Source organism: Acinonyx jubatus, chromosome A3 (assembly GCF_027475565.1).
Source record: "Acinonyx jubatus isolate Ajub_Pintada_27869175 chromosome A3, VMU_Ajub_asm_v1.0, whole genome shotgun sequence".
NCBI lineage: Eukaryota > Metazoa > Chordata > Mammalia > Carnivora > Felidae > Acinonyx > Acinonyx jubatus.
In genome coordinates, this window is record NC_069388.1 from 73,538,866 (window position 1) to 73,555,671 (window position 16,806).

A 16,806-nucleotide genomic window follows, 5' to 3' on the forward strand; every position below is an offset into this window, starting at 1 on the left:
CTTCTGAATTTTGCATTTCAAGAAATGGTTCTTAGGTCCTAGAGAAGATAGGGGAGGGGTAGAAAATTTACATCACAAGGCACAGAGAGTATCTAAGTTTTCTCCAAGGTGCATAACTGGACAAATCTACCTCTTATCAGAGATGCTCCAGCCTGGGCACAAGAGCCCTTTTAGCAGTTTGTGTTTTAATAAGGCCTCTTCCCACCTTTTTTTCTTCCATCAGCCTCAGGTAATTGTGGGCGATTTCAAAGGTGAGGTTTATAATTTCAAGGGATAAAGAATGTAAAAAAAAAACCCCTCTAGGGAGTCAGGGTAATTTCTATTTAAAATTCATCCTTTTCCCCTTAAATAGGACAATTTTGTTCCAGTATCCTGATCTTTTATGATATCCGCAAACATTTTGAGAGGAATAGGTGAGATTTCGAGATTAGTAAAGATAGGTGGGCTTTGGATTAGTTTCTAGAGTTGTATTTCTGGTTGTGTAGGGATTTTTAAGAAAAAGACTGTTGTTTCTATTTCCCCAGAGACCTGGATTACAGCCTGAATATTAAGGGGCAGGTCTTTTTAAACTAAATCTGCTTCTTTATAGCAGGGGAGATTTTTTTTACCTAAAATGAGAATCAAAAAGATTTGTACCTTTGTCAGGTTTATATAAAGCATTTTAACAAAAGACATTTTTTTTTGGATATACAATTCAAACTTAGCTTCTTTTACCCCATGAATACTGGTCTTCCACTGATCATTTTTGTAGGAAGGCCCAAGAGAAATTTTGGTCAACTATTTCTGCTGTGAAAGGAAGATTGTGAATACAGTCAAATAATATCTCTGCAAATCTTGTAGGAAAAGGCAAGATGAGGCTAGATTTTAAGAAGGGGATTTTACATTGGATATAGACATTTTTTATCTTAAGTTTAATTTCTGTTCTTTTATCTTGTCAAGGGAGTCCCTAAGGCTAGCTATAGTACTAATAAGACAATTTAGAGCTCTTTATAAAAATATATATTTTAAATACTGCCAATTTAAAGGATCCATCATTTGGTCATTGAAGAGTAGGATCTTATTAATTTCAAAGTAACTCAAACCATTAAGTCTTTTAATGACTTAACCAAAACCACAAGAAGTATCCAGAGAGAGCATAGATGATGCAGCCCCATGATCCAAAAGTTTACTTCCAAAATTAGTCTGTGTTAGAGGTAGTTAGGTTCTCCCAGGACACCATGAAGCTGGCAAAGAAGTCAGGGCCAGTCATTGGGAAAGTCAGAGGTCTGTCCTGGCAGCACTCTCAAACAGAGCCACAAGAAGCCAGATCAAACCACACAGGCACAAGATGGCTGACAAAGTAGTCCAGAAATCCCTGACCAAATAAGGGGGGGAAAGTCATGAAACCCTGCTTCTAAGAAATTACCACCCCAAGTAGTGAATATTCCACCCCCTAGTTAACAACTGTCAATAAAAGATAGAAACTCAAAACCCAGGGCATGGAGGTTGTTCTCTCTCTTGCGCTCACGCTCTCAGGATGTGAGAATAGGCAAGGTTGAGAGAGTGTACTTTTCATTTTAATAAACTTTCCTGCTTGTGTTATTTATCCATTGTGTTTTGTTGGTCCTTGAATTCTTTATCTTGATGATTCCAAGGACTTTTGCCAACATCTTTGGGATAGGCTACGTTGAGGCCTCAGGGCCAAAGATATCCCCAGTTCACATGGCAACATATGAAAAGCAAAGGCCCTTTTTGTACAGGCAGTAGGGATGATGCAGTGAAAATGGAGGTCTGGTCTGTGAAAATGTCAGACACCTTCAGTCTCACCCACGTGCTAATGCTGTACACCAGGCAAGTGATATTTTCCAGCACTAACAGGCAATGAAATTTCCTAAGGGCTGGGACTTCTCATGACAGTCTCCTGATAACTAGTACGGCTAGACTCAGACCTCCATTCTATTCAACTGGCCACCAAGGTACACCCCAGTAAGTACCCTCTCCAGATGGTGCAGACTAGAGAGATTATTTTCAGTAGTCACAAAACCAAGCTCTTAGAACATGAGCGAGACAAAAAAAATCTTATCATCTGGTATATACACATTAACAGCTTTATCGAAGCCTTGCATCTCTCAGAGCTAAACCAATACCGAGAATGATGTCCTGTGGGGTTGGGGATTGTGTGTTGCTTCACAGTGTATTTCTATGCACGAAAGTTTTCTTAAGGTTGGCAGATGACCTAGTGTCAATCTAATCCATTCCATGTCCAATTTACCCTAACTAACTGGAGTTAGTTGGCAAGTTCTCTAACACCTTTTAAGTGTTCAACCAGTGCTCACCAGTTTTGTGACTTTGGCTTCCAAGAGGTCCATTATCTCCTATGCACATTATCACAGACCTAGAAGACACAAAGAAAAACAAACACCATCTCTGGAAGAAAATGGATCAGTGGCCAGAGAGTACTCTACCATATTTAACCATAGTCTTCAAGCCCGAGGAACTAGTTCCACAAATATTTTCTCCTGCTAACCTAACTTTAGCGAAAAAGACTCTCAACACTGTCACTCCATCAAACTCCACACAGATTGAGGGACACTGACTTGGTAAGAAATCTTACCTTCTGCTAGCTGTATGTCAGATGCCCCAAGGATCTCTCAGTTGTGGCAGTGTCCAGTGGGTTAAAATATCTTAACAGTCAGGAAGAATTTCCTGTCCCCTTCTAGGTCCTTCTACTGGACTAAGAATAAAATTGGCATAAAACAATTAACAGGAGAAAATCTAATTTCCCGTGTACAGGGAATCCACACGGACATGGAGATTCCAAAGATAGTCAGGCAAAATGAAATATACATACGTCATCCTGAACTAAGGAAAGGGAGTAGGAGTCTAGGACCTTGAAGGTAAGGAATACAACTCTCAGATGATAAGAAAAACAGATGTGTGGTAACTAGGTGTTTGTTCTGCCATACAAATGGGTAATCCATAAAATTTATCTCTGGTAGTAGCCACTATTCTGTGGAATACCCTCAATTTAGATTCTTCTTCTATGTAGTTAAGAGGGGACAAAAAGTTTCTCTTGGGCCTACGGAGTGAATCGCCTTCAACTCAAAATAATCTTCATGTCAAAGTGGCTCATCTTGGAGTGGCCTGTCCTTGTCCCCTAGTCTTTGAAAATACTTACCAACTTCTGTCTGGAAAACATGCCTCAGATATAATTGCCTTCCACTGGGTTACCCTTGCTTATAAGAGTACCTCTCAAATCTGGACATTGACTAATGATCTTTCCTCATGTTTTAAAAATAAAAATGGCATTGGTAGGACATTAGGTTATCTTCCCTTGAACAGTTGGTTTTTATAGAATTCAGATGATCATGAATTCACTCCACATCGAAGTCTACACAACTGCTATGTAGTTTCTTTTAATGTATCCTTATGGTGGAGAAATGAAATTTATAAAGGAACTAGATATTGGGAAGCAGATGTACTCCCCTTAATGGACAATAGGGAGAATCATCAGAAATCTGAAAAATGGTAGCAGCTTAATTCCACTTAACTTTTTCCTGGAAAACAGCCCATATCTTACCCCAAATCTGACTCCCAAGAATCAAACTTATTTATTACTTCAAGTACATAGAAATACAAGATGCTCCTACAATCACTCACATGATTCTAATAAATCTTATTATGTACTATGAGGATGATTACATTTTTGATCATGACATTTCTTTCTTTGAAACTGATATGAGTGGTCAGAAGAACCCACTTATGCCTTGTTCCCCAAAGGTTCTGGTATTTCTATTGGGATTTCTGTGCACCAATATTTACTCCAATCTTTCTATTATATGGAAAAATTGTGTTGGGGTTGCCCCTGATGCCATCATTAGACTCTTCCTTCTACTGCTCATATACAAAATAGGAGATCCTTCTCTTATTAATCCAAAAGGCTTTGGAAAAGCTGCAAAGGTTATACTTTTGGATGGATGTCAACCAATAACCCAACTGTAGACAGAAAGGGCCTTGGTCATGCCCTGCCCAAGACTTCTCTCCTTGGATTGGAGTATCAAACTTGGAAAAGGCAATATACAACCTATCCATAATTATGGCTGTCACATTTAGTGTTTCTGTTCAACCATTTGAGTAACAACAAACTCAAATTGATAGCATGGCAGAAGTTGTCTTATAAAATTTGTCTTAAAAAATAGAAGTGCACTTGTTATCAAAATGGCCCAACAAAGATATACTTGTGCTCCTTTAGAAGAATTCTGTTTTGGGCCACTCAGGTGGCTCAGTTGATTAGGTTCCTGACTCCTGATTTGGCTCAGGTCATGATCTTACCATTTGTGGGATCAAGCCCCACATGGGTCTCTATGCTGACAGCATGGAGCCAGCTTGGCATTCTCTCTCTCCCTCTCTCTGCCACTCCCCTGCTCTTTCTCTCTCTCAAAGTAAATAAACTTAAAAAAATGTTGTTTTTAATGTTAATCTGGCAAAATAACACAAAAACTAAAAACTGTAACGGATATTATCAACCTATTAGCTGTGGCAAAGCACATGCCAGGATTTGGAGATTACTTCCACCTTTTTAGTTGATTATCATCAGGAATAGGATCATGGTTAAGAAGGATGGCACAAACTGGTTTATTACTATTAATCTTTTTTTTAATGTTTATTTATTTTAAGCCCAATGCGGGGCTCAATCCACAAACTGTGAGATCATGACCGGAGCTGAAATCAAGAGTCAGACACAACAGACTGAGCCAGCCAGGAGTCCCTACTACTATTAATCTTAATATGTATTGTTAGGTTAATAAAAGGCTTACTAAAAGTTGTAATTACTGCTGTAACTCCCCCAACTGCACAGTTTATGTTTACACAGATGACCAAATTAAACGTTTTTCATCAGGATGGATATGAACCAAAAGAATTGAAGGAATTAGCAGTTGGCTTTTTCCCCCCAAGACTTCCCCTGCCCCACCCCTGACCCCCACCAAGGGACTAAATGGACTGGAGCTGGTAAGGAAACCATTCTGGCCTCAAAGAATTGAGGTGTTCTCCAGGAAATCATAAGCAAAGCGGAAAAATATGTGAAAAGAGTTGCCAATGACTCCATTTTTTACTTTGGGCCGAATCTTATTAAAATGCAAAGTATGAATTTGTACTGGCTTTGCCAACTTGCCAGCAATTGACACGACATTTTACTTCCTTAGATCTGCTCTATCACACTGAAATCTACTGAGTCTTTAGATATTTAATAATCAAACATTCTTAACACCCTAGATTGATGCCTGTTGTCCGCAGTGTTTTTAGATTATTGCTAATTGCTCTCATGTTCATCACCTTGCTAAGAAAGATCTGATTATGGTCACTCTATGATTTGATTCACCTAAACCTCCAGGCACCTTAACGAAGCCCCAGATGAGGACACTTCCAAAGAACCATTTTCTGACTACCACCTTGTTGCTCAATGTGGTCTGACTCTAATGACAGTGACTCTTTAAAACAAACCATTCAACGTTTAAAAATCCTCCTGATGTGGGATAGGACTTCCTTGGACAGGTCCATTCCAGTGACATGGGACTAAATAAGTAGTTGATCAGACGTTTTCCAAGAAAGATCTTGATCAAAAGGGGGAGATGTGAAAGGTGATAGTTTGGGGTCATTTATGTCATGGGGTTTTAAAATGGAGCCAGGACTGAGGGTTGCTGGAAGGGAGGTAGGTGGGCAGATGGGCATTAAGGAGGTCACTTGTTGGAATGAGGGCTGGTTGTTACATATAAGTAATGAATCACTGGGTTCTACTCCTGAAACCAACACAACACTGTATGTTAACTAACTTGAATTTAAATAATTTTTAAATGGAGCTAGAAGACCACTAATAAGATGAGCTTTATGCACATCCCCACCAGAGGAACCATGATCTTTCAAACCGAGCCAAACTGCAAATATTCCAAGGACACAGCCTAAACACAAAGCAACTTGCTACAGTAGGAGACTTTGCTTAGTGATAGTCTTAGCAACCAATTATATTCAATCAAGATTAGTTTTCTGCCACCAATACCAATCAAAATTCTTTGTAGATAACATACAACATAGCATTCCCTTTTGTCTTTAAGAACCCTTGACTTTTGTTCCCCCAGCGTGAGGCAGGGGGAGGATTATTTGGATTATTGTCCAAAATCTGTGTTCCCTGAATTACAATTCTGAGACCCCAAAATAAATGCTTTATTATAGCTCTGCCTCTTTTCTTGGTCAACAAATTACAGCTTCTGGAACAATGCACATCTTATCCAACCTAATGACTCCCCAAAACATGAAGGTAGTGCCTGGGCATTGAATTTTCTGTGGGTTCAATGCCCACCCCCTTCCTCACATATATTTCCAGCAAAAGGCCAGGTTGTGTATCCAGGTTTGGTTTGTGTGGCTATGGGATATTGGGTAGAAAATGGGCTTTCTCTGACAGTGTAGAAGGACAAGAAAATGACCACACATCCTTCCTGAAGGCAGTGTCTGCAGGGTGCTGGGGTGAGGAGAGGGGAGTTCAAGGTACTCATTCCTTATAGATTGGATTATTCTAGCCTGTAGAGAAGTTTGACCCTTGAAGGGGAACTCTCTGGGCATGTGAGATCCTGGCCTTTTCCTGGAACTTGGCTTCTGTATCCTTAAATTCAGCAGGCATATATTCTCTCATCACGAATGGCGTCTGCATTGGGGGTTGCCTGCTAGCTGGGGTTGTTGTTATTGTTGCTGCTCTTGCTTTCCTTTGCATCAGGGATGGGACAGCATGTCACATTTTATCTGTTTCACCATCAACACAACATCCTCCTGTTCACTCTCCTCACTTTCCCAGGGGCTCCACCTCTCTGCATCCCAATCAGTCTTTGTCACAAGCACTCAGACCTTAATCTGGGGCAGCTTGAGCACCCTCCTCGTTCTACAAAATGGCATGCGAAGGTCTCCAAGTTATCCTGCTCTCCTACCTTGTCTAGTAGCCCCAAAGGAAAGTAGCGGACGTATGCAAGTCCTTCTCTAACCTCAGCTCTTCTTCTAGCTTTCCAACCCAAGCTTCAGCCTCCTGCCCACAGGAAAGCCCAGCTCGCTGCAGCTTCCCTTAGTTTCCAGCCCAGCTCTCTTAGTTTCCCTTCCCTGTACAGTACTCTCTCTGCTTTCCTCACACTAGCACATTAGACCAGCTGGCATTTTTGAGACATTCCTCTACTCATGTGGGGATCCATAAGCATCTAACGTACCAGCCACCCCTCCCTACACAGAGGTCAAAAGCCAACTCAGGATTTCCCTCCAAGACCCCTTTTTCCCCAAGACCCATTCCTCTGATTTCTTTGCCAGGTCCCTAGTTGTTTGTCTGCAGTCTCTGAAAATCCCTGAGTGAAATCTGAACCTGGCTTCACACACAGAAAGACAGAAGAAAGGGGCAGGACACTTCAAACTGTTAAGTGGCAATTTTAATAAGCAAGAGAACTTACAAGACTTGTCCTGGGTGGCTGCAGACTAGGTAGATCTTCACACCTGCCTGCTCCACTCTTAGGATTTTATAAAGAGGCCTTAATTGGGCGAGTCACGTGTTCCATCCAGATGCTCTCAATAGCACATTTCTCTCTCAAAGCTACAGTACTTGAAAATGGATCCAACTGTGGGAACAGTGCTGGGGGGCTGCAGAGGAGCCTCCAATTGCCAGGTTCAGCTCTGGGATCAACCAGAGGTCACATCCTCTCCTTGACCTCCTCCAATACTCACTGTATTATTTAAAATTGCGGCATCTTCCTTATATCTTGATATCTTGTTTTTCTTCAATCTTGACTCTCTTCTATAGGAGTTTTAGAGGTTAATTTATCAACATTTATAAGTAATCCTGCTTCAGAGTTTGATTGGAATTAAGTTGGATTGATCTAGCCATCTAAAATAGAGCATTAAGTTTCCCCACCCATGACTCCTTGATTTCATTTAGGTTTGTTTATATCTTTTCATAATGCTTTGCAGTTTTATTCATGAAGGTCTTACACATCTTTTGTTGCATCTATTCCTAGATGCCCTACAGTTTTTGTTGATTTTATGGATGAGATGTTCATTTCTATTACATTTTTTCTAGGTGGTTATTACAGAGGTATGAGAGCACCGTTTATTTTCCTCTGTTGATTTTTTAGAAAGTAGCCCTGGAGAATGCTTAATTTGTGTATCCTGTTGAATTTCCATTGTAGACAGTCATGTGATTATATGATAAGTATTACATGATAAGGGTGTTTTTCCCATTCTAATTCTTATAGCTGTTCTTTTTAAACATAGTGGTTAAGAGCACAGTCTTGAAATTACACTGCTTGAGCGCCAACTCCTTATTAGCCTTAGTGACCTTGAGCTTCCTACTTCGGTATTCTCACCTGTATAATGGAGATAATAATGTCTGATTTGTGTATTTTTTTTTGAAGATTACATGAGTTATTTGTAAAATGCTGGAAACTATGCTCCACAAGTAAGTTTGCAATAAATAATGCTATTATCATTACTATTCTTGTTGTTATAGCTAAAGCATACAGGATCATGTAGAAATGGAAGATGCTATCACTGGCGTCACTGTAGTTTCTGAAAAAGAAAAAGTGCTGTAAGCTAACATCATGTCTTGCAAAGTAAGAGCATCAAATTCCATGGCTTATTTAAGTATTGGATGAGATCTAAAATCTTTTCCTAACAAGACTTACTGGTTTTCTAACAAAAGCTCACCTGTGGGCATCACTTAATCACATAATCAAAATCAGTAGCTATAAGAAAAGATCAATTTATCCACCTGCTCATTTGGTTTCCAAAAAATGGGGAGCTTTCTTCAATGCACAGTCAGTATAGAAATTTGCTTTTCAATCACTAGTCAGTATAATAAATTTTTCTCTCATCTAGCTCTAAACAAAAGCCTGGCTGAGAAAATTTACACTTAAGAAAAATAAAATATTCTCTATTTTTGGTAATTTTAAACTGTTAGTAAGACAAATTAGATCACCAGAACTTGCCATATAAGCTTGGTTCATAGAATCACCTTCACTCCATTGCATTAAATAATTAACCAAGTATGGTTTTGTGAAATGACAATGTGTTAGCTATAAAAATGTTACCAACCATAATGTCCACTGATCAAATAGGATCTCTTATATACAATCTCAGATGAAAAATTCAGTCTAAAATTTATAATTGGAAGATGCTTCTGTCTCATATAATGAATTAGTTAAAGATTTTTTCCCCCTCTCTTATTTGGTGTGTTTAAACTTACCTTTTGTCTGCCTGTCAAGACGTCTAGATCCAAGTTTAGAAGTTCAGTCATATAACATTAACCACTACTGTTAGCATCTTTGAATTCTTATTTTTTTCTCATCCTTATTTTCCTCTCCTGATTTATTAATGTCTATTAACCTTTCCAGTGTCTTCTTTTTTAAGCTCATTGACTATTTTTGACAGAACTGTAGTATAAATTCAAGAATTTAAAAACTTAAACATCAGGCTGCCTTTATCAAATGACCATCAAGCCTCAGGAGCAGCATTAAGGAACTTCCAAATCAACCACAATGAAAGCAAATCAAAAATAGGACAGCACTGCTAAGAACTATAGGATTTTATTTCCTTTTTGCATTTGCTTCTACGAACAAACATTTCATCTGAAGTTTGGAACATGCAAATTATATATTTTTAATACAATTAATTTGCATTTATACTTGAATAAAGATTTGATTACTGAGTTAAAAATTAACTGAGTTGTCTTTTCTTTTAGTGGGTAAAGTCAAGCATAGTCTTCATTCTTTTCTCAGCTGGATAGCTATTTCTAAAATGTTAGCGTGAGGATTTTATAAAGAATGTATCTTCACAGACAATATACAATGACTTTTTCCTCCCTAATACTGTTCAACTTGCAGCAGGGACCCTAATTTCTTTTATCTTAGCAAAGTTTCTTTGGCTTCCAAAGGAAGATGGTGCAAGTTGGAGCCAAGATCCCATGATTAATGAATACATCTTTTTCCATGTGACAGCCCAAAAATGGCATTTATATTGCATGAAATGTCTTCATTTCACAGAGGAGGAAGAGGACTTGAAAAAAGATTTAAAAAACAAAAATTCAAATTGGCTTAGTTTAGTAGTTAAAGTTCTAGACAGACTAGTGGAGAGAACTGGCTGTGATTTTTTTTTCCATGTGTCCTTCTCTTCTGTATTCTTTGCCTTAAAATTATTCAGGAAACCCACTTGCAGCAATATGGTGTCATTAAGTGACTGAGAACACACACCAAGAGATTGTCAGTTCCTTTTCTGTCCAATGAAGAGCTCCCTGTGTGTCAGTTAATGTACAGGTTTTCTCTCCTGTAGTTACTGCTCTAATGACCTGAACCATTTGCTGAGGCCTCGCTCAGCAGACATGAGCAGCAGCAGTGGTGACTTGGGGCTCTCACCATGTGTTATGTCTTGCTGATGTTGTTCAAATAATCAGATATTCTGAACATCCTTTAGTTTATTGTAGCTATGAGGATGGAACCTAAGGGGAAGAATGACTAGAATAACTTTGGTACCCAGTGTGATTGGGTAGCTGCTTGGCTCCTATCTTGATACTGTCTTCTCTTTTAAGGAAAGTGATCAGAATAGACAATATAAAGAATGCTGAGAAGGTTGAAAACTGACAAGCATATTCCTAAGGCCTTCTATTTTTCAGTAATAACTCTTGTGTGTCTATCTTATTTCACTGAATCTACTTTTTTAAAAGGGCATTGTTTCCTTTAAAAAACTTACATGTCATTAATTCTTATTAATTAATATTGACCCTCTTGGTTTGTTCATTCATAATTCAGCATGTATTTGAATCTATGTGCTGCAAACTAGGTTAGACATAGGAATGCAGCAGTAGGGACAACCCAGTCGCCCCATTAAGCAGTTTGTACACTAGTAGAAAGATAGATTTTGACTAAGCGATTGCCCATGTGTTGAGTAATGTGAAGTAGAAGTGCAAAGTGCAATGAAAGCTTACAGCAAAATGTTTTAGGTTAAGCATCCCAGAAGCAGAGTCTAAGCTAAGAATTGTTGTATAAGGGAAGTGCTCTGTAGGGTAACCAGGAATTAAATGAAGGAGGCATGAGAAGAAGGGAGACGAAAACAAGCAAGGGCATAATTTCTGGAGGTACCTTTAGCCTAATGCTGCAGGGGAATTCTGGAGTATAAATCACACCTTAAAGTGTGTCCTGAGCCAAGGCAGGTAAGCTGGGCTTTCATCCTGCCACACCATCTGTCCCTTGTGAAGGAGCAGATATGGAGCAAGGGTGCAGGCATGGTGAGGGGGACAATGTAAAGTCCAGATACTTCTAGCTTTCTGCACAAGTGACGCTGGGAGCCCAAGGAGAGCAGGCCAAAGAAGTGTCACAGGTATAGCCCACTGGAGGTGAAATTGCATAAAACCTGGAAGGTGGGCAGACAGAAATGATAAAGGGATCCAAACAGGATCTGGGTATAACATGAACAATTTCCATTAGTGTTGCATCCTCTGCATTGTTCTGATCATTTGCATCTAACATTTAAGTCACAGCTTTTTCGAGATGGTGGTCATCATAATTTCTAGGGAAAAATTTACAAGAATTAACAGAATGAGCTACCACCCTTATGGCTGCAGTAGGTCCCAAGACTGTGGTTGATTTTCATTATCTTTTTCCTCAATCACCTATTTTAAATTCCTCTGAATCTTAGTATTTCTGCTAGTCCAGGTGGCTTACCAGGTGATATGACCTGGATTTTCACCTTTCCTTTTCAGTTTTGGAAATTTTTATTGTCCTATTCGCAAGCACAGAGGTTCTTTCCTCAGCTGTATCAAGTTTACTAATGAACCCATCAAAGGTGTTCTTCATTTCTGTTACAGTGTTTTTGATAACTAGTATTTATTTTTTATTCTTTTATAGAATTCCATATCTCTGTGTTCACATTATCCATCTTTTCTTGTATGTTTTCTACTTTTTGCATTAAATCCCTTAGCATGCTAATCATTGTTTGTTTTTTAATTCCTGGTCTAGTACTTCTAACATTCCTGTCCTTTCTGGCTGGTTCTAATGTTTGTTCAGTCTCTTCAAACTGTTGTTGTTGTTTTTCTTTTAGTATGTCTTGTAATTCTTTTTTTGTTGTTGAAAGCTGAACATGATGTACTAGATAAAAAGCCTTTAGTAATGTAGTAGTGAGGTGTGAGGGGGAGGGTAAGCAGCCTACGGTCTATGAATAGGTCTCAGACTTACAGTGAGCATGAGCCTTCGACTATGAATTTTACCAGCGCTTCTCAACATAGTTCTTCCCTTAGGTGAGACAGAATAGCTAGAGGGAGTAGTTGGGTATTCCCCTTCCTCCAATAGGCTGTGCTGTGATAAAACTCCAGCAGGTTAGGCTCTAGTGAAATAGTTTTCCCTAAAGGCAAGCCTTATTAAGAGCAGAATGCTCTGGTGTATTTAAAAATGTTCCCTTTCTCCTTCCCTGCTAAAAGCACAAAGGGATTTTTCTCTGATGTTTACTGTGAGGACCTGGTAAGTTCCTGGAACTAAAACTCACACAAGTGTGTGGGTACCCCATGACTGGGTCCCCTGACGTTTTAAACTCAAACTTGCCTGCCCTGAGGCTCCAGCAATTCATCAATTGCAGGTCAGGTTTTCTTACACTGGCACTGGTTCCCACGGTGCTTCTGCTCATGGATTTCTTCTCCAGTGAGTTGTGATTCTGTGTATTCATCTGTCTGTCTCCCCAATTTTGAGTGCATCTCTTTGCCCTGTGACCTTGCGTCTCTAGTGGATATAAGAAGATATGTATCAATATAAGTTGATTTTTCAGCTGATTTAGCTTTTTACTTGTAATGGAGTGCTGATTTCTGAGCTTCTTACATGCCAGATAAGAAACCAGAAGCCCAATCTCCACTTTTTATTAGACTTCTTGCTCCATTGAAATCTACTCTTTGGCTACGTGTTGTACATGTGATGACATCTCCATCCTGCTGGTTGCTTATGCCAAGACCCTCAGGCCTGTCTTTGACTTCTCTTTCTTTTTTCTTTGCCTCAACCTATCAGCAAATCCCATAGCATTACCTTTAAACGTATGTATTATCCCAGCACTTATTGTTTCCACAGCTACTTGTCTGATCTGTGCCACCATGTTCTCACACCTGAACATGTCAGCAGCTTTCCATCTGACCTTCCTTGGAGCCTTGCCCTTTCTGTTGTCACCACAGAGCAGCCAGAGTGAAGCCATTATGACTTAAGTTAGATCACGTCACTCTTTGCTTCAAAAACGTCCAAAGGCTTTCTGTCCTCCTAAGAGTAAAATCCAAACCACGTGTGGGGGCTTGCAAGTCCCCCCATTATCTTCTGACCCTTTCTTCTATTCCTTGTCCCCTCGCCCACTCCATTATAGGAGCACCAGCCTTCTTTCTCTTCCTTGAGCTCCGGAGATATAATTCTACCTTAGGGCACTTGCACTAGATGTCTCCGAGAGTGCTCCTTTCTATGGCATTCCCCCTGCTAACTTCTTTAGTCCTTCGATTCTTTCCTCAAAGGTCACCACGATGAGGCCTCTCCTCCCCACCCTGTGTACAATTGCAACTGCATCCACTCTTGTTCCACTTTTCTGTGCCCCATTTTATTACTTTGATCATAGTGCTAATCATCTTTTTTGCATACTAACCTACCATTTACTTTTTATTTACTAGGTTGTATATAAAATATAAGCTCATGAACTCAACAGTCTTTTCCTGTTTGTGTCCTGAGTGCCCAAAACAGTGCCTGGAATGTGATAGGTGCCTAATAGGTGGGGTTTTTTGATGAACAAATTAATTATTGTGGTCTCCAAGTAGATTTTTTAAAATATCAACTCCAAAATAACAGTTAAAATTAACATAGCAGACAAAAGAGCAAGGTGTGTCCAAAAGAAGTCAATGGAACTGGAGTTAGATAAAACCTTTCCAGTGGCCAAAAGCAAAGAAACTAAACTGATAAAAACAGAAACAAAATCCTATATAACCAATAAACAACAACAACAAGGGACAACAAAACTCCATCCATCGTCGTGCTGCCATAGTGTTTTATCACTGTAGCTGTTGATTTACATTGTAAATTCTCCTATAGAAAATATTTCCATGGCAAGATGTTCACTTTCTAGCTTATGATATAAACCTATAAAAACAACATCAGAACTACTCCCAGACCACAGAAAAACATAACAAATAAAATTTTGTAGCATACAGGTGATTATATATATATATATATATATATATATTACTATAAAAAAGAAAGTAATCTATATACAGCTATACATTCTACTCATTTTAAACTTAAGCCATTTAGGGGCGCCTGGGTGGCTCAGTTAGTTAAGTGTCCAACTTTGGCTCAGGTCACGATCTCACAACTCGTGAGTTCAAGCCCCGTATGGGGCTCTGTGCTGACAGCTCAGAGCCTGGAGCTTGCTTCAGATTCTGTGTTTCCCTCTCTCTCTGTCCCTCCCCAACTTGCACTCTGTCTCTCAGTCTCTCTCTCTCTCTCTAAAAAAGAAATAAACATTAAAAAAAGAAAATACATTAAAATTAAATAATTTATAGCAAAGAAGGAACAAATTAATAAGTACTAATGCTTTTAAAAATGCTATAATTGGGGCACCTGGGTGGCTCAGTTAGGCGTCCGACTTCAGCTCAGGTCATGATCTCACAGCCTGTGAGTTCAAGCCCGCATTATGCTCTGTGCTGACGGCTCAGAGCCTGGAGCCTGCTTCAGATTCTGTGTCTCCCTCTCTCTCTGCCCCTCCCCTGTTCATGCTCTGTCTCTCTCTGTCTCAAAAATAAATAAAAACATGAAAAAAAATTTTAAATGCTACAATCTATTTTTTCTATCAGCATTTGAAATTAAATACTCATAGCATACTGACACTTTATATGCACATGTTAACTGATTATGTCGGTTCTGATTTCCTACAGAAAGATTTCAATCCTGAGTGAAAGATCAATGGCATCCAGCAGGGATTGTCTTTAATTATCATTTCTTTCACAGTCTAAAGGGACTGTTCTGACTACAGAAGCAACTAACATTTTATTTTGACAGTTATTCAAATTATAATAAAGAATACGAGGCTCTTACATGATACGTTCACGGTTTTAGAGAAGCAATCCATTGAGAAATGCATTTTGTGTAGCTTCATTCGAATTCAGAGGGTCCTCTACAAAAGAGGAAAAAGGGGGAGTTATTAGAAGATACGCAAGTCTTTTTATTTTTAAAGTGGTGCTTTTGGTCTTTGATCATATTGGATAACAGTTATATCATTCATCTCTTCACATAGCAGTCTTCTTACCTGGAATGAGCCACTTCTTTTTTCACAGCTAAGTCAAGCCTTCTTCATTTTCAATTCCCCTTCCAAAGTTGTGCAAACAGCAAATAATATTAATATTATTTCTGGTGTGTGTATACACACGTGTGTTTGTGTGTTGTGACTATTGTGAAGGCTCTTGTGTCTCTCTCCTTCTATAGGACCAACTCTGAAATTTTTCCTGGAAGTCTAGCAGATCACGTCAGTTATTTCATGATGAAAAACCCCAATACCACTTCTCAAATTTCTCATTTATTGTACCAAAGCTCTGTGGGGTTTAGGATTAAATGAGGTAGGCTTTGGCACTCTCATCTTACGTGTGTGGTTTTCTCTGTTACACAAAAGTAGCTTGTGTTAAATCCCAATTCCTTATAAGGGTTTACTCTTTCCCCCTTCTCCCCCCTTTCAACAGTCACTACCATGGAATTGGAGTGGATCGCAGCTGGGGCTGCAGACAAAATTGAGTAGGAGATACCACACTATACTTAAGATTTGCTTAATGTGTAAAGCTTGCTTTTTTCCCTTAGAAATGACAGTCTTTTTTTAAAGTTCGTTTATTTATTTTGAGAGAGAGATAGAGAGAGCACATGAGCAGGGGAGGGTCAGAGAGAGAGGGAGAGAGACAGAATCCCAAACAGCTCTGCACCGGCAGCATAGAGCCTGTCGTGTGCTCAAACTCAGGAACCATGAGATCATGACCTGAGCTGAAACCGAGTCTGATGCTTAACCAATTAAGCCACCCAGGTGCCCCTAGAACTGACATTCTTTTTTTTTTTTTAATTTTTTAACGTTTACTTATTTTTGAGACAGAGAGAGACAGAGCATGAATGGGGGAGGGTCAGAGAGAGGGAGACATAGAATCTGAAACAGGCTCCAGGCTCTGAGCTGTCAGCACAGAGCCTGACGCGGGGCTCGAACTCACGGACCATGAGATCATGACCTGAGCCGAAGTCGGACGCTTAACCGACCAAGCCACCCAGGCGCCCCGAACTGACACTCTTAAACTAAGTCTGTGGGCCCTGCCTGGGTCTGAACACATTGCAGTGGATATCTGAGCCTTGTGAATTTGTAAAAAGCATTTTGTGAATTTAACGTGGGGCTTTTCAAAATCCCCCAAGAGTCAATAATCATAGCAAATTAGCTTTCTGTCATCTATGTCTAGAGTGCCCATCCCACCAGTTTTGTGGACATGCTGGGGAATATCCTAATTCTGTAATTTTTGGTTCAAACTGGAACAATTCTCTTCTACTTCCACTCCTCATACCACATCAGGACAAAGGAGTCGGTAGGCGGCTAGTTGCAGCAGGAGGTAACATCTGATGATGTTCCACAGTACTGCTTTGGAGAGAGGCAGAGCTGGACTTAAGTCCCACCTCTATCACTTTCTGACTGACTAGCCTTGGGCAAGTCACATAGCATATCTAAGCCTGAGTTATGAAATGGATGTAAGACATATACCTATCTTATAGGGTGATTGTGAAAAAT